The sequence below is a fragment of the Heterodontus francisci genome, chromosome 4 (assembly GCF_036365525.1).
Source record: "Heterodontus francisci isolate sHetFra1 chromosome 4, sHetFra1.hap1, whole genome shotgun sequence".
Taxonomy (NCBI): domain Eukaryota; kingdom Metazoa; phylum Chordata; class Chondrichthyes; order Heterodontiformes; family Heterodontidae; genus Heterodontus; species Heterodontus francisci.
This window is the reverse complement of record NC_090374.1, coordinates 58,610,516-58,631,729: the sequence shown is the minus strand read 5'-3', so window position 1 is coordinate 58,631,729 and position 21,214 is coordinate 58,610,516. Positions and strand designations below refer to the sequence as shown.

Sequence of the window (21,214 nt, the reverse complement as noted above, 5' to 3'; positions counted from 1 at the left end):
CACACAATGTTAAACATCCTTGAGAAAGTACAAATCCTTTCTCTTCCTTTTCCTATTACTCCTATGTGGCTTCAGTAGAGCTTGAGGCAGACTGCACATTTCCTTGCTCTGATTGCTGAGATGTTCTTAGCTGATGTCCTCTGGGTTTTGGACCCTGTGAGGCCCTCTTCAAAGACTGTCACACCAGCACCTGTACAGGGGCAGACTTAGCCATCGGATGGAAGGCAGCAGGCAGGGTTCGGATGGAAGGGTTGGGGGCAAGGAGTGAAGAGTCGAAGTGCTTTGAGCAGGGTCCACACTTCCATGTGCCCTTTCTCCATCTTTCCCCTCATGGCCCACCCACACTTTCCCGCTAGCCAAGAGTTGGAGAACTTTGATGCATTTCAGTGAGGTGCTGAATGCCAAAGTGAGGCCTTCCTCCATCCTGTTTAAGGTGGCAGACTGAGTGCATAGATCATTGGTTAGGGCCAGCATGCTCTCAGTTGCCTGCCACATCTGATGCTGCATGCAGGTGGCCACTCTTCCCTTGAACATAGACATCAGCAGGAATGCCTGAGACATCATGGCACTCATTCTAGAGACAGAGTCCTCGAATCTTTCTCCAATCATGTGTACTGCCTTTGGAAAGGCTGATAAAACCTCATAGCTTTTCTGTTGCTGCTCCAGATAATTCTCTTCATTGACAACCCCCACGACTCAGCTTCTGCATCCAGCTGAGCAAAGCTTGATGGTTTTGCGCCCTCTGACAAGGACTCTACACTGCTGTTACTGTCTCCACCACCTGCTCCTGCTCATTTGTGATGTGACCATGTGACAATCCAATGATCTATCTTGGCAGCCCCATGGATGTGTGTGTACCTGATGGAGGGTGTGTATGAGTCCTCTGACGGTGCAACCTTAGAGCACGTGACATCCTCTGAGGAGTCTTCATCCTCCTCTTCTGGCACCAGTTCCTGAAGAACATTTGTAGGACCTGTAGGAGATGAAGGACATAAATTAGAACCCCCTCAGCTTGTCAATTCTACGTCGTCATTGTGCAGATCCTCACATTTCTATGGCTGCTGACATCAAGTCATAAATGAATGTTGTCTGTTATTTTTAACTCTGTCACCAGGTAGTTGGAAGACCTCTATCTCTTCATGGCTGATTGCCAGGTACTCTGAGACCTGGCTTATCTCCATCGCCTCCTCCGTCACAGATGTAATTATGGCGATAACTGGAGGGCTACTTCCAGTTCTCTGCCTCTCCCTGCTGTTCTGTGCTCCTTTTTCCTGCAAGGATACTAAGAAGAGACTAATGATTGAGGGCTCTGGAATGTTTGAGGATGGAGCAGGGAGCATTTGTGGAGGGTAACTGTGAGGGATGGGTTTGGCATTGTAATAAGATGAGGGCAAGTGTCCATGGTGGCTGGTCAGATGGGGATTTGGGGAGGTACCTCAAAAGAGAGGGATGGGTGTACCTGCAATGTTTGTCTGTCTGAGGAGTGATGTGCAGGAGAAGGCTGGGGAAGGCAGAGTGATGGGGTTTGTTGTTGAATGTGCCATGCCACTCACCTTTCCAGCTCTGATCAAGTCATTAAACCTCTTGCAGCACTATGCAGGAAGCGAGGCACCACACTGCTGCTGCTGCTGACCTCAGCAACCTACAGCCACGGCTGCTTGATCTCTGGAAGGCTTCTTCCTCCCATCTGTGAGGAAAAATATCTCCCTGTGGGTTCTTACAGTCCACAATATGATGTCCAGAGAAACATCTGAGAACTATGGTGCAACCTTTGAACGTTGACCCTCCACCTGTCAAGTTGATGGCTGTACTTTGACACTTGACAATGCCATTCTGACCCTTGCAGGGTCTGTTTAAATAGTGGAGCAGTTATCATGCCCACCTGCTCTGATTGGTTGGGAAACCCGGGAGTCAGATGCAAATACCATGGCTGAGTTCGACGCGCTGCTGAAACATCCAGATTCCCAATGCGCTGCCGGCTTCCCCCATTGTGAGCAGGTTGGAACATTAAAATTCAGTCCATATGTTCTGTCCTTATTTCTGTATTTCATTACAAATTCCCAGGGCTGCATGTATAATAGAAACTGCCTACGTAAAATTGTTATGCTGTAATTACATCCTCCCACCAGTTCTTAGAGTTGAGTAAGTTAAAGGTCCTATTTCAAATAGTTTTCTTAAATGATGGAACCTTGTGAATCTATCCTTGAATACAATGTCTTGAATAAAAATAACTAAAGGGATGAGGTTAAGTTGACAATAATTCCTTAGACAATACTGACAGCACATCTAAAATTGGTTGTAAAATTCAACATCTCCTTTCATCTATACTCAAAATTAGAAATTTATTACACATGCAGTGTATGCTCTGGTTTTTGAAAGGTTACAGTAGTTGGAATTTCGGATCAGATATGATCAACATCTGATTTCCAAAGTTGCTCAATTATAGGGTCACCCCACAGATGCTGTGGCTGCGAAATTCAGTAAGACCTGAAAATGGGTGTCAGGGATCGCGATGCACGATTAACCCACGCACGTTGCTTCTGATGCAGGCAGCATGCAAACTTGCGCTGCCGGCTCATTTAAATGATTGTAGCACATAGCTAAATATTGTTGAGTGGCTGCACTACTGAGTAGGGGCAGCAAAATCATGAGAGGCTAGCTTGAGTTCAAACTAGCCTGTGCTACTCAAAGCAAGCCTGCACCTCTTAAGGGGGCGGTGCATTTTGGCTGAAGCAGTTGCTGGAAGTCATTGTAAAGTTGAGTTTCACCTGGGACAAACACAAGAATAATACAACATAGAGAGTGGGCTTCAAAATTTTCCGACACTGCACTGGAGGCCTTGGTAGAGGGAGTGGAAGGAGGAGAGATGTCATCTATCCGCAGGAGGTCCTCCAGCCAAACTTCCAGAAGACAGTGGGATCAGATAGCTGAGACAGTCAATGCCGGGAGTCCAGCCCAGTGGGCCTGGATGCAGTGCTGCAAGCAGTTCAATGAATTCATACAAGTGGTCAAGGTCAGTGAATGTATTTAAGTGCCATATCCTACCAACTGCACCATTAGCCTCATCCATTGTTCAATGCACCACACTCCCATCACTCACCTACAAACAATCAGGACTTCTATCTAACATTCATAACTTCACCTAACCCTCACACACTTAGCAAGCTTCACACCCACATCTCGCAGCTTGCACACTTTGCCAGATATTCAACCATGATAGCCATCATATCTGAACACATTTCACCTTACTCACTGACACACTTCCCTTCTTTTGCAGGACAAGGTGGCGCACAACCAAGGTAGCAGGAGCTAACCGGAGGGGGAACAGGCTCTGCTGCAATTTCTAACCCCTCCGCCATGGAGATGGTGCTGACCCATTCCATTGCTGTGCCCATTGCTGAGGTCGTGACTAGCAACAGTGCTGAAACCATTGAAGATGACAGTATCCTCAAAAGCAGTCCTAAACTAAAATAACTTTTGGTGCTGTCATCTCATTTACCTGATAGCACTCAGCAGGGAACCTAGCGGCATTGTGCTAATAGCACATGGTGCATCCAACCTATTTTTAAAGGCAATCTGTCCCTCTTATAGGGAAGCTGTACTGAATTACAGGAAGTTGCTGCTGAATACTGTTACTGCAATTCTAAACAGTGGAAATGGACTACTAGGGCGGAGAGGCGCCTCCAGGATTGCGGATGCAGTCCTAGAGGCCTTAGTGGTGTAGCTGGGCAGGAGGAAAGGTGCCATAGTTCCGTGGTGGGGTGGGGGCCAGGAGGCCCTCAAGGACAACATTCAGAAGGGTTTGTGAGAAGGTAGCCAGTGAGGTCTATTCCTGGCGTCTGGACCCGAGTACCTGGCAGCATTGCCACAAGAAGTCCAAAAGCCCTCTGGGCTACACTCCTGGCATTGACTGTCTCAGCTGTCTGATCCCGCCGTCTTCTGGTCAAAGTCAGTGAATACTTCTTCACATGACATCTCCTAAACACCACCAACTTTCACGCTGCTAATCCACCACACCCCCATCACTCACCCTGCAGCATACCCTGGCAGTGTGCTGTCACTGTCAAGGAGTTTGGAGGGGTCTGGCTTCAAGTTGGCTGAAGGCATGGCACAGAGCTTGCCATCTCTGCAGCTACTGTTACATCTCCTTATCATGCTGCCAATCCAGAGGCACTGCAACTGCAGCCCCAATACCTGTTTCAGCCTTTGTGTGGAAAAGTCAATTACTTCTCTACCCTCCCTGTGAGGATACAGCAACACTCTTGGTCAAAGCCAGGAACTCACCACAACACTTCCAAAAGCACTCCAGAGTACTTTCAGACACTTGGCAACAGCAGAAGTTCTTCAGAATTATCTTACAGTCAAACTGCATGTCTAGTGCAGGGCCCCGCTTGCAGCTGAATGCTTGATCTTTTCTGAGTGGTGTGTGAATTTGTTGAATGGACCTTCATGGTTCAAATTTGGTAAATTGGCTGTGTGGTTTCATGACAGCATGCATTCAGGTGCTTCTGGCACTCTCAAGATAATGCACCGACTCCAGCAGCATTACTGATCTGAATTTTCTGCCCTTTAAGTTTAAACAACACTGTATATTCATGAGATTTTTTGCAAGCTTTTTTCATTTGTTTACAATATATTGGCTGGATTTTGTGGTAGAAGTAACCATGAGGCTAACGGCACTTACTGTTACTAACGTGTAAATCGGTCAGCAAATATCGGTGACTGCACATGCACAGTTAAACGCAGAAATCAGGAATTCGCTGAGCGAGATGTCCTGCTGCTCTGAAAGCTGGGTAATAATACTAGCTCACTGTCTAACTCACCGGTCAAATACGTTGAATGGCATGAAGTTGTTCTACTTACTTGATATATATGTACTAAACACACGAGAAAAAGTTAGGGCTTGTCCATTCCAGTGTATGTACCCTTTAATGTGGTAAATCCTAATTACTGTCAAACAATCTCTTTGGCACTGAAAATTAACTTTTAACAAGTGTGGAGTCTCATTCCTTCAGATTTTAGTTATCGTTGGAGATTTAATAAAGTAAAACATTTTTAATGCCTTTTTACTTATTCTTTCTGACTTTTCTTTCTCTTGAAATCCCATCTTTTTTCTCTCACTTTATCTTGCTGTCCGTACCTGATTTGACAGTTAATTCACTATTCTAACTGATGCTTCCTGCTGTAAACTGTGCAGTTCATTAACAGTCCCTGGTTAAGCAGACACACAGGCCGCAATAATTGACTGCTGGTTTTGGGGCTACGGAAACCCAGAGACCCAAAAATGGTAACTGCTCTGCATCCAGCCACTTCTGGCGGGGTGTGCCATGCTTGTAAGGGTGCTAGGTGCTAACTCAGATGTGCCATGCATGCGCCAGAAGCATGCAGAATGGTTGACCATGACATCATTTGTTGTCTAACATTGATTTGGTGCCTGATCTGCCATTTTGGACCTCACAGGTCCTGTTAACATCTTCTCTTAAACACTCCCAGTCAGTTGAACATGCTTGGTGTATTGGCAGGCCTGCCATAGAGCGTGTTGTCACTGACAAGGAGCGTGGAGGAGTCCGGCAACAACTTGACCGGAGCATCTCCAAATTCATGGTGCTTTTCTGTGTGCTACACTATTTACCTCTCATAAGGCGCAGCCCTTGCCACCAGGCTTTTGGTGAGGACCTCGTGAGGAGGAGAAAGAAAGAAGGCATCTGGGATCCCATCACTCCAAATGGGCTGTTCATGAGCAGTTAATTAGACTCCAGTTCCTCTAAAATATTCCCACATCACTGCTGTTCCACAATTTCCCGCCCATCCATCTCCTACAAACCATCATCGTGCCCTCTTGGCCAAAATTCTGAAATAAAAGACACCCTAAAAAACCATTCCGTAACAACTTTATCCAACATCACTTCCAGTAATACATACAAAACTGAACTACTCACCATTGTGAATTCCCTTAGTGCCTGTCCTGCAGGTGCCTTTGCCTGTCCTAGCGCTCCTACACAGTGCTATCCCAGTGGCTGCAGCATGGCTGGTGACTTTCAGTGGGAAGACTGCAGAATGTCCTCGAGCAGCTCTGGGCCTTGATGGCCTGGCTTCAGTCTGCCCCACCTTGGCATGGGCAGCAGCCTGGATGTTCTTGGCAATGCCAATTGCAACAGCCTCAATCACTGCCAGCCCAACCATTCACAGCACCGTCACCTCCAAACGGTTCAGTAGATGCCAGACGGTCTGTTCCCCATGGTTCTCTGCTATTCCCTCATGTTATGGGCTACTTTGTCCTGCAAGAGACAGGGAAGAGTGTCAGTGAGTGTGTTACAAGATGGTTGGGTAAGGGTTATTGGGGATAGGGCAGGCAGGAAAGTGGAGTTAAGGCCACAATCAGATCAGCCATGATTTTATTGAAAGGTGGAGCTGGCTCGAGGGGCCAAATGGCCTATTCCTGCTCCTATTTCTTATGTTCTTATGTGGAAGCTGTGAGATGTGGGTGTGAGGTTTGCAGCATTGGCAGGTGGGTGAGGTGGAGCATCTGAATGTTGGCATGAGTCTTGATTGTTGATGGGTGAGTGATGGGGCTGTGTTGCATTGAGTTGTGTGTAAGGTTGGTGGTGCAGTGATTAGGATATAGCATTTGAGGATGCATTCTCTGACTTTGATCACCCATGTAAGGTCATTGACCACCTTCTGGCACTGTAGCCTGTTCCTCGGGGCCCACTCCTTGAATTGACCTCTATGGCTCGCTGCTCCCATTTCCTTTGCAGTGTGAGCCTGAAGGGCCTCCTGGCCCCCTGTGAAAACAGAACTTCTTTCCCTCTTTCCACCTTCTAGACTAAGGCCTCCGATACTCCATCAGAGAATCTCTGAGCTCTCTCTCTAGCCTTCTACTCCATTGGTAGTGTTATACTTTCCCTGAAAGACTTTCACAAACAGTTACACCAGTTGCTGCAGCCTGACTGCACCTCTCCTTTAAAAAGTGCAGGCTAGCTGTAATTCATGCTAACCATGCATGCTGCAGGGCCCCCAGTCAGCAGAGCATTTCACATCGGGCTACACATTGTAATCATGGTGCTGAGCAGGTAGCATGAATTTTACATGCTGCCTGCATCACCTCGGCCAGCACAGAGTAATCGTGCATTGCGACCCCTGCTCCTGCTAATAGGCCTTATCGAATTTGTAGCCCCTAGTTGCTTGCCCAGTTCACACGTGCCCCATAGAGCATGCTACACCTTTTTGATAGTTAGCTGACAGTAACATCTGGTGCATAATTCCATAGACAGCCTATGGACAAGTGCGAGTATAACGAATGCCGTTTGCTGCTGACCTCAAAATTCTGCCTAATGTCACTCGCTTAACTTTACCTCATTCATTTAATGTTGTTCACCTTTTTCACACCTAACACCTGTCACCTTCCCACCCCTATAATTTCTAGCACAAATTTGGAGTACTTAATTTTCAAATAAAAAAATAATCCTTTCCTACTATGTGTTGTCTATCCTGCAGGCTGCCTCAGTTGTAAGAATTGATAGTTTGTACTATCACAGCTCTTACATAGAATGGGAGATGGGACAAGTTCTGTGGCTCTTGTGAGATATAGCAAGTAGAGCTCTTAACTTGAGTCTCTGATTCTTATCCAAATATGCTAGGAGAATAAACTACCTTCAAAGAATCAGCAAAGGCATACTGAAAGTTGGTAATTTTTTTTCAAAGGTTTTTACCAACCGTTTTAATAAATCAGCCATTGTTTATAGAATCATAGAAATTTATGGTGTACAAGGGTTACAGTAGTCGTATGTCTGTGCCAGCCCACAAAAAGTGCTATTCAGGCTAATCCTACTTTATAACTCGTAGGGGCCGTAGCCCTGTATGGTTGCTAAATTTGCTGATGACAAAGATAGGTGGGAAAGTAAGTTGTGAAGAGAACATAAGGAGTCTGCAAAGGGATATAGGTGGGTTAAGTGAGTGGGCAAAAATTTGGCAAATGGAGTATAATGTGGGAAAATGTGAAGTTATCCACGTTGGCAGGAAGAATAGTGAAGCAGCATATTATTTAAATTGAGAGAGATTGCAGAACTCTGAGGTACCGAGGGATCTGGGTGTCCTGGTACATAAATCACAAAAGATTGGCATGCAGATACAGCAAGTGATTAGGAAGGCAAATGGAATGTTGCCGTTATTGCAAGGGGAATGGAATATAAAAGTAGGGATGTTTTGCTACAGTTGTATAGGGTATTGGTGAGCCCACATCTGGAGTACTGTGTACAGTTTTGGTCTCCTTATTTGAGACAGGATATAAATGCATTCGAGGCAGTGCAGCGAAGGTTTACTTGACTGATACCTGGAAAGGGGGGGGTGGTTATCTTACGAAAGATTGGACAGGTTGGGTCTGTATCCATTGGAGTTTAGAAGAATGAGAGGTGACCTTATTGAAATGTATAAGATCCTGAGGGGGCTTGACAGAGTGGATGTTGAAAGGATGTTTCTCCTTGTGGGAGAGACTAAAACTAGGGGACACAGTTCAAAAATAAGGGGTCACCCATTTAAAGCAGAGATGAGAAGACATTTTTTCTCCCAGAGGGATGTGAGTCTGTGGAAAACTCTTCCCCAGAGAGCAGTGGAGGCAGGGTCATTGAATATTTTTAAGGCAGAGGTAGATAAATTCTTGACTAAAAAGGGAGTCAAAGGGTATTGGGGGTAGGCGGGAAATTGGAGTTGAGGCCACAATCAGATCAGCCATTATCTTATTGAATGGTGGAGCAGGCACAAAGGGGCCGAACGACCTACTCTGCTCCTAATTCGTATGTTCATATAATTTTACACATTGCAATTAAATCACCCTGAGCCTACTCTGTTCTAAAGAAACCAAATCAAAACTATCCAATCTTTTCTCATAGCTAAAATTTTCCAATCCTGGCAACATCTTCGTAAATCCCCTGTGTACCCTCTCCAATGCGATCAAATCCTTCCTGTAATGCAGTGACCAGAACTGTACACAGTACTCTAGCTGTGGCCTAACAACGTGTTTTGTAGAGTTCTAAGCATATAATTTGTGCCTCATTTAACAACAGCAACTTGTATTTATGCAGTACCTTTAACGTAATAAAACATCCCAAGGCATTTCATAGGAGTGTCCTAACGCAAAATTTGCCACTGAGCCACATTAGGAGATTTTTTTCTTATTCATTCATGGAATGTGGGTGTCACTGGCCAGGCCAGCATTTATTGCCCATCCCTAATTGCCCTTGCAAAAGTGGTGGTGAGCTGCCTTCTTGAACTGCTGCAGTCCATGTGGGGTAAGTACACCCACAGTGCTGTTAGGAAGGGAGTTCCAGGATTTTGACCCAGTGACAGTGAAGGAACAGCGATATAGTTCCAAGTCAGGATGGTGTGTGGCTTGGAGGGGAACTTGCAGGTGGTGGTGTTCCCATGATTTGTTGCCCTTGTCCTTCTAGGTGATAGAAGTCGCAGGTTTGGAAGGTGCTGTCTGAGGAGCTTTGGTGCGTAGATAGTCTAATATTTGGCCAAAGAGGTCAGTTTTAAAGGGGGTAAGAAAGGTAGAGATTTAGGGAGCGAATTTCAGAGTGTAGGGCCTAGACAGCTGAAGGCATGGCCACCAATGGTGGAGCAAATAAAATCGGGGACGCTAAAGAGGCCAGAATTAGATGAGCACAGATACCTCGGGGTATTGAGGGGGTGTAGGAGACTACAGAACTAGGGAGGATCGAGGCCAGGGAGGCATTTAAAAACAAGGATGAGAATTTTAAAATTGAGGTGTTGCTTAACCAGGACCAGTGTAGGTTAACGAGCACAGGGATAATGGGTTAACGGGTCTTGGTGCGAGTAAGGGTATAGGCAGTGGAATTTTGGATGATTTCAAGTTTACAGAGGGTAGAGTGTGGGAGGCTGGCCTGCAGTGCATTGAAATAGTCAAGTCGAGAGGTAACAAAGGCATGAATGAGGGTTTCAGCAGCAGATGAGCTGAGGCAGAGGAGGAGCTACAGAAGTGGAAATAGGTGATCTTTGTGATGGTGAGGTTATGTGGTTGGAAGCACATCTCGGGGTCAAGTATGACACCCAGGTTGCAAACAATCTGGTTCAACCTTAGTGCCAGGGAGATGGATGGGGTCAAAGAAAGAAAGACTTGCATTTTTATTGGAATTTTCATGACCTCAAGATTTACCAAAGCACTTTACAGCCAATGAAGTACATTTGAAGTGTAGTCACTGTTGTAATGTAGGATTCTTGGCAACCAATTTGCGCACAGCAAACTCCCACAAACAGCAATGTGATAATGACTTCAAAAAGAGCGCGGAGAGGCTTCATTTCAAAAAGTGCACGGAGAGCGGGGAGAGGCTTCATTTCAAAAAGGGAGTGGAGTGCTGGGAGAGGCCTCACTTCAAAAAGAGAGTGGAGTGCTGGGAGAGGCCTCACTTCAAAAAGAGAGTGGAGTGCTGGGAGAGGCCTCACTTCAAAAAGAGAGTGGAGTGCTGGGAGAGGCCTCACTTCAAAAAGAGAGTGGAGTGCTGGGAGAGGCCTCACTTCAAAAAGAGAGTGGAGTGCTGGGAGAGGCCTCACTTCAAAAAGAGAGTGGAGTGCTGGGAGAGGCCTCACTTCAAAAAGAGAGTGGAGTGCTGGGAGAGGCCTCACTTCAAAAAGAGAGTGGAGTGCTGGGAGAGGCCTCACTTCAAAAAGAGAGTGGAGTGCTGGGAGAGGCCTCACTTCAAAAAGAGAGTGGAGTGCTGGGAGAGGCCTCACTTCAAAAAGAGAGTGGAGTGCTGGGAGAGGCCTCACTTCAAAAAGAGAGTGGAGTGCTGGGAGAGGCCTCAATTCAAAAAGAGAGTGGAGTGCTGGGAGAGGCCTCACTTCAAAAAGAGAGTGGAGTGCTGGGAGAGGCCTCACTTCAAAAAGAGAGTGGAGTGCTGGGAGAGGCCTCACTTCAAAAAGAGAGTGGAGTGCTGGGAGAGGCCTCACTTCAAAAAGAGAGTGGAGTGCTGGGAGAGGCCTCACTTCAAAAAGAGAGTGGAGTGCTGGGAGAGGCCTCACTTCAAAAAGAGAGTGGAGTGCTGGGAGAGGCCTCACTTCAAAAAGAAAGTGGAGTGCTGGGAGAGGCTTTACTTCAAAAAAAAGAGTTGAGTGCTGGGAGAGGCTATCCTGTAGCCTATCCTCTGTTCAGTTCAGTGGAATGAGCCCATTCAAGAAAATCAAGTGTGACATCACAGGCAAGCAGGTAGGTGATTGGTTGGGGAAGAAGCTACCTGTTTGGTGAGTATCCGGTATGCAGTTAAGAGTTATTCTAATCCTAACTTTTAAAATAGTAAAGGAACTAATGGGAAGCTTCATTAAATATATAAAAAAGGAAAATAAAATTAATAATTGAATAAAATAATTGAGTAGTTAATTGAAACAAATTAAGGATGGCAGGACAGGTGATGAGTCACAGCTGCAGCATGTGGGAGCTCCTGGATGCCAGTGTGAAGTAAATGTTTGCGGCTCGAAGAGCTGCAGCTCAGAGTCATCAGGAAAGGGAAAAGTTAACTGGACACTTTGTACCAGGAGGTGGTCACACCCCTGAGAATAGGGTCTTCTGATTTGGTCAGGGACAGGAGATTGTGGCTGCAGCTGAGGCAGGTAAGGGGACCCAGAGGGCAGGAGTGCAGGAGCATCATCTTTTGCTGTTGTCCAACAGGTTTGAGGTTCTTCCAGCTTGTTTGGATGAGAGTGGGGGCTGCAGGGTGGATGAGCAACCTGACCATGGCACCGTGGTACAGGAAGCCACTCAAGTGGAGGGAGAAAAAGGGAATGTAGTGGTAGTAGGTGACAGTATAGTGAGGGGGATTGACACTGTTCTCTGCAGCAATGAATGAGAGTCCTGATGGCTGTGTTGCCTGCCCAAGTGCCAGGGTTCGGGACATCTGCTCAGGGTTGGAAAGGAACGTAGTGTAGGAGGGGGGAGGATCCAGTCGTCGTGGTCCATGTAGGTGCCAACGGCGTAGGCAGGGCAATGAAAGAGGTTCTGCATAGTCAGTATGAGGAACTAGGCACCAAATTAAGAAGCAGAACCTCAAAGGTAATAATCTCTGGATTATTACCTGAGCCATGTGCAAATTGGCATAGGGCAAATAAGATTAGAGAAATTAATGCATGGCTCAAAGACTGGTGTGGAAGAAGTGGCTTCTGGTTCATGGGTCACTGGCACCAGAACTGGGAAAAGTGGTGGCTGTACCATTGGGACGGTCTACACCTAAACCGTGCTGGGGCTGGTGCTGGAACGAGCCACATAACTAGGGAAGTGGAGAGGGTTTTAAACTGAATAGTGGGGGAAAGGGATCAAATTTGGGAAGATATGGTAAATCAAGGAGTAGAGACAAGGTAAGAGAGAAAGGTATTCATATGGGAAATGATAAACAGATTCTAACAGGAAGGGACAGAGCGTACAAATCTAAGAGTAAATAAACAGATAAGGCTGGAGGTTACAAAAATAATAAAAGGACAAAACTAAAGGCTCTGTATCAGAATGCACGTAGCATTCGAAACAAAACAGATGAACTGAGAGCACAAATAGAAATAAATCAGTTCGATCTGATAGCTATTACAGAGACATGGCTACAGGATGACATAGATTGGGACCGAAATATTGAAGGATACATGGCATTTTGGAAGAACAGGAAGCTAGGAAAAGGTGGAGGGGTAGCTCTGTTAATTAATGCTGTTATTAGCGCAATAGAGAGGGATGACCTAAGTTCAGGATGTAGAAGCAGTTTGGGCAGAGATGAGAAATCATAAAGGCAAGAGGTCACTTGTGGGAGTGGTGTCCAGGCCACCTAACATTAACCACACTGTAGGACAGGGTATCAAGGAAGAAATAATGGCAGCTTGTCAGAAAGGTACGGCGATAATTATGGAGGATTTTAACCGACATATTGACTGGAAAAAATCAGATGGGCAGAGGTAGCCTAGATGAGGAGTACATAGAATGTTTTCGGGATAATTCCTTGGAACAGTACATTCTGGAGCCAACCAGAGAGTAGGCTATACTAGACCTGATATTGTGCAACGAGATAGGATTAATTAATGACCTCATAGTTAAGACACCCCTAGGTAGCAGCAATCATAACATGATTGAATTTTACATTCAGTTTAAGGCAGAGAAGAGTGGGTCCAAGACGAGTATTTTAAACTAAATAAGGGCAGTTATGAGGGCATGAAAGCAGAGCTAGCTGAAGTGAACTGGCAAATTAGGTAAAGGGATAGGTCACAGAATCGTTACAGTGCAGAAGGAGGCCATTCGGCCCATTGTATCCACACTGGCTTTCTGAAAGAGCAACTCCCTCAGTTCCATTCCCTTGCCTTCTCTCCATAACCCTGTATATTCTTCCTTTTAGAGTCACAGAGTCGTATAGCATAGAAACAGGCCCTTCGGCCCACCGTGTCCATGCCGACCATAATGCCCATCTATACTAATCCCACCTGCCTGCATTAATTCCATATCCCTCTATGCCTTGCTCATTCAAGTACCTGTCCAGATGTCTCTTAAATGTTGCTACTGTTCCCGCCTTCACCATCTCCTCAGGCAGCTCATTCCAGATGCCCACTATTTTTTGTGTGCAAAATTTACATCTTTTATCCCCTTTACACCTCCTCCCTCTCACCTTAAATCTATGCCCTCTAGTTTTAGATACCCCTACCATGGGAAACAGACACTGTCTATCTATCCTATCTATGCCTCTCATAATTTTATATACCTCTATCATGTCCCCTCTCAGCCTCCTTCGCTCCAGGGAAAACAGACCCAGCCTCTCCAATCTCTCTTTATAACTCAAGCCCTCCAAACCAGGCAACATCCTTGTGAATCTTTTCTGCACCCTCTCTAGCTTAATCACATCTTTCCTGTAGTGCGGCGACCAGAACTGCACACAGTACTCCAAATGTGGCCTAACCTAATTTTCCCAGTTTATCTTTACCCTGTTGTAACCTTAGACAACCTTCTTCACCGTCCACTATACCACCAATTTTGGTGTCATCTGCAAATTTACTAATCATGCCCCCTACATTCACATCCAAGTCATTAATATATATGACAGACAACTGAAGACTCAGCACCGATCCCTGCGGCACACCACAGGTCACCGGCCTCCAATCTGAAAAACAACCCTCCACTATCACCCTCTGCCTCCTATCATCAAACCAATTTTGTATCCAATTTGCTAGCTCACCCTGGATCCCATGTGTTTGAACCTTCTGGACCAGCCTACCATGCGGGACCTTGTCAAAGGCCTTGCTAAAGTCCATGTAGACAACGTCCATCACCCTGCCCTCGTCAATCCTCTTGGTCAGCTCCTCGAAAAACTCAATCACATTCGTGAGACATGATTTCCCCCACACAAAGCCATGCTTACTATCCCTAATCAGATCATGCCTTTCCAAATGCATATAAATCCTGTCTCTCAGAATCCCTTCCAATAGCTTTCCCACCACTGATGTAAGGCTCACCGGCCTGTAGTTCCCTGGCTTATCCCTGCTGCCCTTCTTAAATAAAGGCACAACATTAGCTATCCTCCAGTCTTCTGGTACCTCACCCGTGGCTAACGATGATACAAAAATCTCTGCCAGGGCCCCAGCAATCTCCTCCCTTGCTTCCCATAGCATCCTAGGATACACCTGGTCAGGCCCTGGGGATTTATCCACCTTAATGTGCTTCAAAGCTCAAACAACTCCTCCTTTGTAATGTTGATGTGCTCCAGGATATCGCTGTTCCCTCCCTTGAACTCACTAGCTTCAATGACCTTCTCCATGGTAAATACAGACGAAAAGTATTTTTCACCGTCCACTTTGCATTTAAGACCTCGCCCATTTCCCGTGGCTCCGCACACAGATTACCACACTGATCCTGAAGGGGACCTACTCTCTCCCTTGCGACCCTTTTGCTCTTAATATACTGATAGAAACTTTTAGGATTCTCCTTTATCTTATCTGCCAGGGAAATCTCATGGCCCCTTATCACCCTCCTAATTTCCTTCTTAAGTGTAGTCCTACATCCCCATACCCCTCGAGGGACTCACTTGATCCCAGCTGCCTATATCTGACACATGCCTCCTTCTTTGTCCTGACCAGACCCTCAATATCCCTCGTCAACCAAGGTTCCCTAAACTTGCCAGCCTTGCCCTTCCATCTGACAGGAACATGCCGGCCCTGAACTCTTCCTATCTCACTTTTAAAAGCCTCCCACTTGCCAGACATCCCTTTACCTGTAAACAGCCTCTCCCATTCAACTTTTGAGAGTTCCTGTCTGATGCCATCGAAATTAGCCTTCCCCCAATTTAGGACTTCAACCTGAGGACCAGTCCTCTCCTTTTCCATAACTATCTTGAAGCTAATAGAGTTGTGGTCACTGGTCCCAAAGTGCTCCCCCACTGACACATCAACCACATGCCCAGCCTCATTTCCTCAGAGGAGGTCGAGTGTAGCCCCTTCTCTAGTAGGGCCATCCACATACTGCTTCAGAATACTATCCTGGACACACTTAACAAATTCTTCCCCATCTGATCCCTTAACACTAGGGCAGTCCCAGTCATATTAGGGAAGTTAAAATCACCTACTATTACAACCCTATAATTCCTACACCTATCTGTGATTTCCCTACATATATGCTCCTCCAATTCCCTCTGACTATTGGGGGGCCTATAGCATAATCCCATCAACCCCTTTCTTATTTCTAAGTTCTACCCATATGGCCTCGCTGGACGTCCCCCCCGGGATATCCTCTCTAAGTACTGCCGTGATGTCCTCCCTAAACAATAGTGCAACTCCCCCTCCTCTCTTACTTCCACCTCTGTCATGCCGGAAGCATTGGTACCCCTGAACATTGAGCAGCCAGTCCTGCCCATCTCTCAACCACGTTTCCGTAATAGCTATAATATCACAATCCCATGTACCGATCCATGCTCTGAGTTCATCTGCCTTACCTGTAAGTCTTCTTGCATTAAAGTAAATGCACTTTAGCCTACCAAGCCTTTCATGCTCCCTGTCCTGCCCGGCCTGCCTACTGGACTTGCTTTAACTTCTACATTTGCCTCAGCTATCTCATCGGAGAGACTACTACTTTCAGTCCCACCCCCCCTGCAAGACTAGTTTAAACCCTCTCGAGTAGTACTAGCAAACCTCCCCACAAGGATATTGGTCCCCTTCCAGTTCAGATGCAACCCGTCCTTCTTGTACAGGTCACCTCTGCACCAGAAGAGATCCCAATGATCCAAGTAGCTGAAGCCCTCCCGCCTACACCAGCTCTTCATCCACACATTCATTTGCCTTATCCTCCTATTCCTACCCTCACTAGCATGTGGCACAGGGAGTAATCCTAAGATTACAACCCGAGAGGTCCTGCTTTTTAACCTTCTGCCTAACTCCCTATATTCACTTTGCAGGACCTCCTCTCTCTTCCTGCCTATGTCGTGAGTACCAATATGGACCATGACCTCTGGCTGCTCACCCTCCCCTTTCAGAATGTCCTGCAGCCGCTCCGAGACATCCTTGACCCTAGCACCAGGGAGCCAACATACCATCCTGGAGTCTCGTTTGCGGCCACAGAAACGCCTATCTGCAGCCCTTACGATAGAATCCCCTATCACGATAGCTTTTCCACCCCTTTTCCTCCCTTGCTGTGCAGCAGAGCCCTCCCTGGTGCCACGAACTTGGCTGTTGCTGCTTTCCCCTGGGAGGTCAACCCCCCCCAACAGTATCCAAAGCGGTATATCTGTTTGAGAGGGGGATGGCCACAGGGGGCTCCTGCACAACCTGCCCGCGCCTACTACTCCTTTTCTGCCTGTGCAGCCATTACCTGCGGTGTGACCACCTCACTAAACGTGCTATCCATGACGTCCTCAGCATCACGGATGCTCCACAGTGAATCCACCCGCAGCTCCAGCTCCGTAATGCGGGTAGCCAGTAGCTGCAGATGCATACACTTCCTGCACACTGGAAGCATCCCTGATTTCCCACATAGCGCTGGAGGAGCATATCAGGGGGCTGAGCTCTCCTGCCATGACTTACCCTTAGCTTAATTAGTTACTCCCTTAATTAAAAAATACTATTTACACTAGGGGCCTTGTTCTACCCACTGCAATCTAAATTCCTTAAAAAAAAACACTTTAGTCATACGCACCTTATCATATATCTGTCTAATTCCCTTTTGAATGCTTTAATTGAACCTGCCTCCACCATGTTCTCAGGCAGCGCATTCCAGTCCTCAACCCTCGCTGCGTGAAAAAGTTTTTCCTCATTTCACTTTTGCTTCTCTTACCAGGATACTTTAAATCTATAATTTAAATCTCATTCTCGATCCTTTCACGAGTGTGAACAGTTTTTCTCCCTCTAGTCTGTCCAGAATCACAGAATAATACAGTGGGGAAGAGGCACTTCGGCCCATTGAGTCTGCACCGATGCATTAAAAACACCTGACCTGTCTACCTAATCCCATTTGCCAGCACTTGGCCCATAGCCTTGAATGTTATGACCCAGACCCCTTATGATTTTGAATACCTCTATCAAGTCACCTCTCAGCCTTCTCTTCTCCAAGGAAAACAGTCTGAACTTCTCCAATTTATCTTCATAACTGAAATTCCTCATCCCTGGAACCATTCCCGTGAATCTTTTCTGTACTCTCTCCAATGCCCTCATGTCTTTCCTCAAGTGCAGCGTCCAGAATTTGTCACAATACTCCAGCTGAGGCCGAACTAGTGTCTTATACAATTTCAACATAACGTCCTTGCTCTTGTACTCTATGCCCCTATTAATAAAGCCCAGGATACTGTATGCTTTATTAACTGCTCTCTCAACCTGTCCTGCTACCATCAATGACTTATGCACATATACACCGAGGTCCCTCTGCTCCTGCACCCCCTTTAGAATTGTACTCTTTATTCTATATTGTCTCTCCATGTTCTTCCTACAAAAATGAATAACTTCACATTTCACTGCATTGAACTTCATCTGCCACCTGTCTGCCCATTCCACCAACTTGCCTGTGTCCTTTTGAAGTTCTACACAATCCTCCTCACAGTTCACAGTGCTTCCAAGTTTTGTATCATCAGCAAACTTTGAAATTGTGACCTGTACACCAAGACCTAGGTAATTAATATACTTCTGGAAAAGGAAGGATCACAACACTGATCCCTGGGGAGCTCCACTACAAACCTTCCTCCAGCCCGAAAAACACCCATTAACCACTACTGTTTGTTTCCTGTCACTCAGCCCATTTCGTACCTCTGGTTGCTACCGTCCCTTTTATTCCATGAGCTGCAAGTTTGCTCACAAATCTGTTGTGTGGCACTGTATCAAACGCCTTTTGAAAGTCCATGTACACCACATCAACAGCATTGCCCTCATCAACCCTCTCTGTTACCTCCTCAAAAAACTCCAGTAAGTTAGTTCAACATGATTTTCCCTTAAGATATCCATGCTGGCTTTCCTTAATTAACTCACATTTGTCCATGTGACTATTCATTTTGTCCCTAATTTTTTTTCAAGTAGCTTTCCCACCACCAAAGTTAAACTGACTGGCCTGTAGTTGCTGAGCTTATCTTCACACCCTTTTTTGAACAAGGGTGTAAAGTTTGCAATTCTCTGGTCCTCTGGCACCACCCCAAAATCTAAGGATCAGGAGGGCCCTCCCAGTCGGCAAGGAGACAGCCAGGTTTTACTCAGCCGGCTGCTGGTAAAATACTAGCGGTGGGGGGAGAAGGCCCTTAAGTGGCAGTTAATTAGGCCTGATATTCTACATCCCAGAGTACTAAAGGAAGTGGACCTGGAAATGGTGGATGCATTGGTGGTCATCTTCTAAAATTCTATATACTCTGGAGCAGTTCCTACCGATTGGAGGGTGGCAAATGTAACCCCACTATTCAAAAAAGGAGGGAGAGAAAAAACGGGGAATTACAGACCAGTTAGCCTTACATCAGTAGTGGGGAAAATTCTAGAGTCTATCATAAAGGATGTGATAGCAGAACACCTGGAAAGCATAAACGGGATTGGACAAAGTCAGCATGGGTTTACGAAAGGGAAATCAAGCTTAACAAATCTACTGGAGTTTTTTGAGGGTGTAACTAGTAGAATAGATAAGGAAGAACCAGTGGAGGTGGTGTATTTGGATTTTCCGAAGACTTTTGATGAGGTCCCACATAGTTAGTGTGCACAATTAAATCACATGGGATTGGGGGTAATATACTGGCATGGATTCAGAATTGGTTGACAGATAGGAAACAGAGAGTAGGAATAAATGGGTCTTTTTCCGGGTGGCGGGCAGTGACTAGTGGGGTACCACAGGGATCAGTGCTTGGTCTCCAGCTATTCAGTATATATGTTAATGATTTGGCTGACGGAACTAAATGTAACATTTCCAAATTTGCAGATGACACAAAGCTGGGGGCAATGTGAGCTGTGAGGAGGATGCAAAGAGGCTCCAATGTGATTTGGACAAGTTGGGTGAATGAGCAAGTGCATGGCAGATGCAGTATAACGTGGATAAATGTGAGGTTATCCAATTTGTTTGTAAAAATAGAGAGGCAGATTATTATCTGAATGGTGATAGATTGGGAAAGGGGGAGGTGCAATGAGACACAAGGGTGTCCTTGTACACCAGTCGCTGAACGCAAGCATTCAGGTGCAGCAAGCAGTTAGGTATGTTGGCCTTCATTGCAAGAGGATTTGAGTACAGGAGAAAGGATGTCTTACTGCAGTTATACAGGGCTTGGTGAGACCACATATGGAGTATCGTGTGCAGTTTTGGTCTCCTTATCTGAGGAAGGATGTTCTTGCCATGGAGGGAGTGCAAAGAAGATTTACTAGGCTGATTCCTGGGATGGCAGGATTGGCATATGAGGAGAGATTGGGTCAACTAGGCCTATATTCACTAGAGTTTAGAAGAATGAGAGGGGATCTCATAGAAACCCATAAAATTCTAACGAGACTAGACAGGCTAGATGCAGGGAGGATGTTCCCAATGGTTGGGGAGTTGTGAACCAGGGGTCACAGTCTCAGGATAGGGGGTATGCCATTTGGAATCGAGATAAGGAGAAATCTCTTCACTCAGAGGGTGTGAACCTATGGATTTCTCTGCCACAGAAGGCAGTGGAGGCTAAGTCATTAAAGATATTCAAGAAGGAGGTAGATATATTTCTTAATGCCAAAGGGATCAAGGGATATGGGGAGAAAGCGGGAACAGTGTACTGAATTAGACGATCAGCCAGGGTTTCTTTTGAACGGCAGAGCAGGCCCGAATGGCCTACTCCTGCTCCTAATTTCTATGTTTCTATGTTGAGTGGGGCGGGCAGGCCGTTTCTTGCTGCAGCCACCCTGCGTAAAATTGCAGCTGGGGCGGGAAGTCGTCGGGAACGGCACCCCCTGACTACCTCTCAATTTTACGTTCCTCCGCCCCCCCCAAACCAGGATATTTTTGTTCATACAGTACAGGAGTCGGACAAGCAGTCTGATAATTTAGCAACAGTGGAGGAGTCAAGGGAGCTGGTAGTGAGATAGAGCTGGGTGTTGTCAGCCAGCGCCGGATGGATTCCATCCCAGGTTGTTAAAGGAAGCTAGGGGGGAAATAGCAGATGCACTGAGGATCATCTTCAAATCCTCACTAGATACAGGTGAGGTACCAGAGGATTGGAGGTGTGTGAATGTTGTACCATTGTTAAAAAGAGTGCGAGGGATAGGCCAAATAATTATAGGCCGGTTGGTCTGACCTTGGTGGTTGGTAAATTGTTAGAATCAATTCTGAGGGAAAGGATAAACTGCCACTTAGAAAGGCACGGATTAATCAGGGATAGTCAGCATGGATTTGTTAAGGGAAGGTCATGTCTTACTAACTTAATTGAGTTTTTTGAGGAAGTAACTAGAAGGATTGAGGAGGGTAGTGCAGTAGATGTGGTCAGGCATTTGAGAAGATCCCACATGGCAGACTAATCAGTAAAATGAAAGCCCATGGGATACAGGGGAATGTGGCAGGTTGGATCCAAAATTGGCTCAGGGACAAGAAACAAAGGGTAGTAGTCGATGGATGTTTTTGTGAATGGAAAGCTGTCACAGTCACAAAGGATGTCATTTGTGACTTTGATAAGAGCCCTCTGTGGCAGGGGCGGAAACCTGATTGGAAGAATGCAAACATGGAATTCTGGGAAAGATGGGCACAGATTTGGGAAGTGACAACACGTTCAAGGACTTTGGA

The 21,214-nt window shown here is 46.2% G+C and overlaps 1 protein-coding gene across 8 annotated transcripts in view; it reads left to right on the top strand.

Moving 5' to 3' along the window:
• Window positions 1-21,214, top strand: part of atg10 (ATG10 autophagy related 10 homolog (S. cerevisiae)) — a 406,513-nt gene that overhangs the window by 269,299 nt on the left and 116,000 nt on the right. The window lies entirely within an intron of this gene.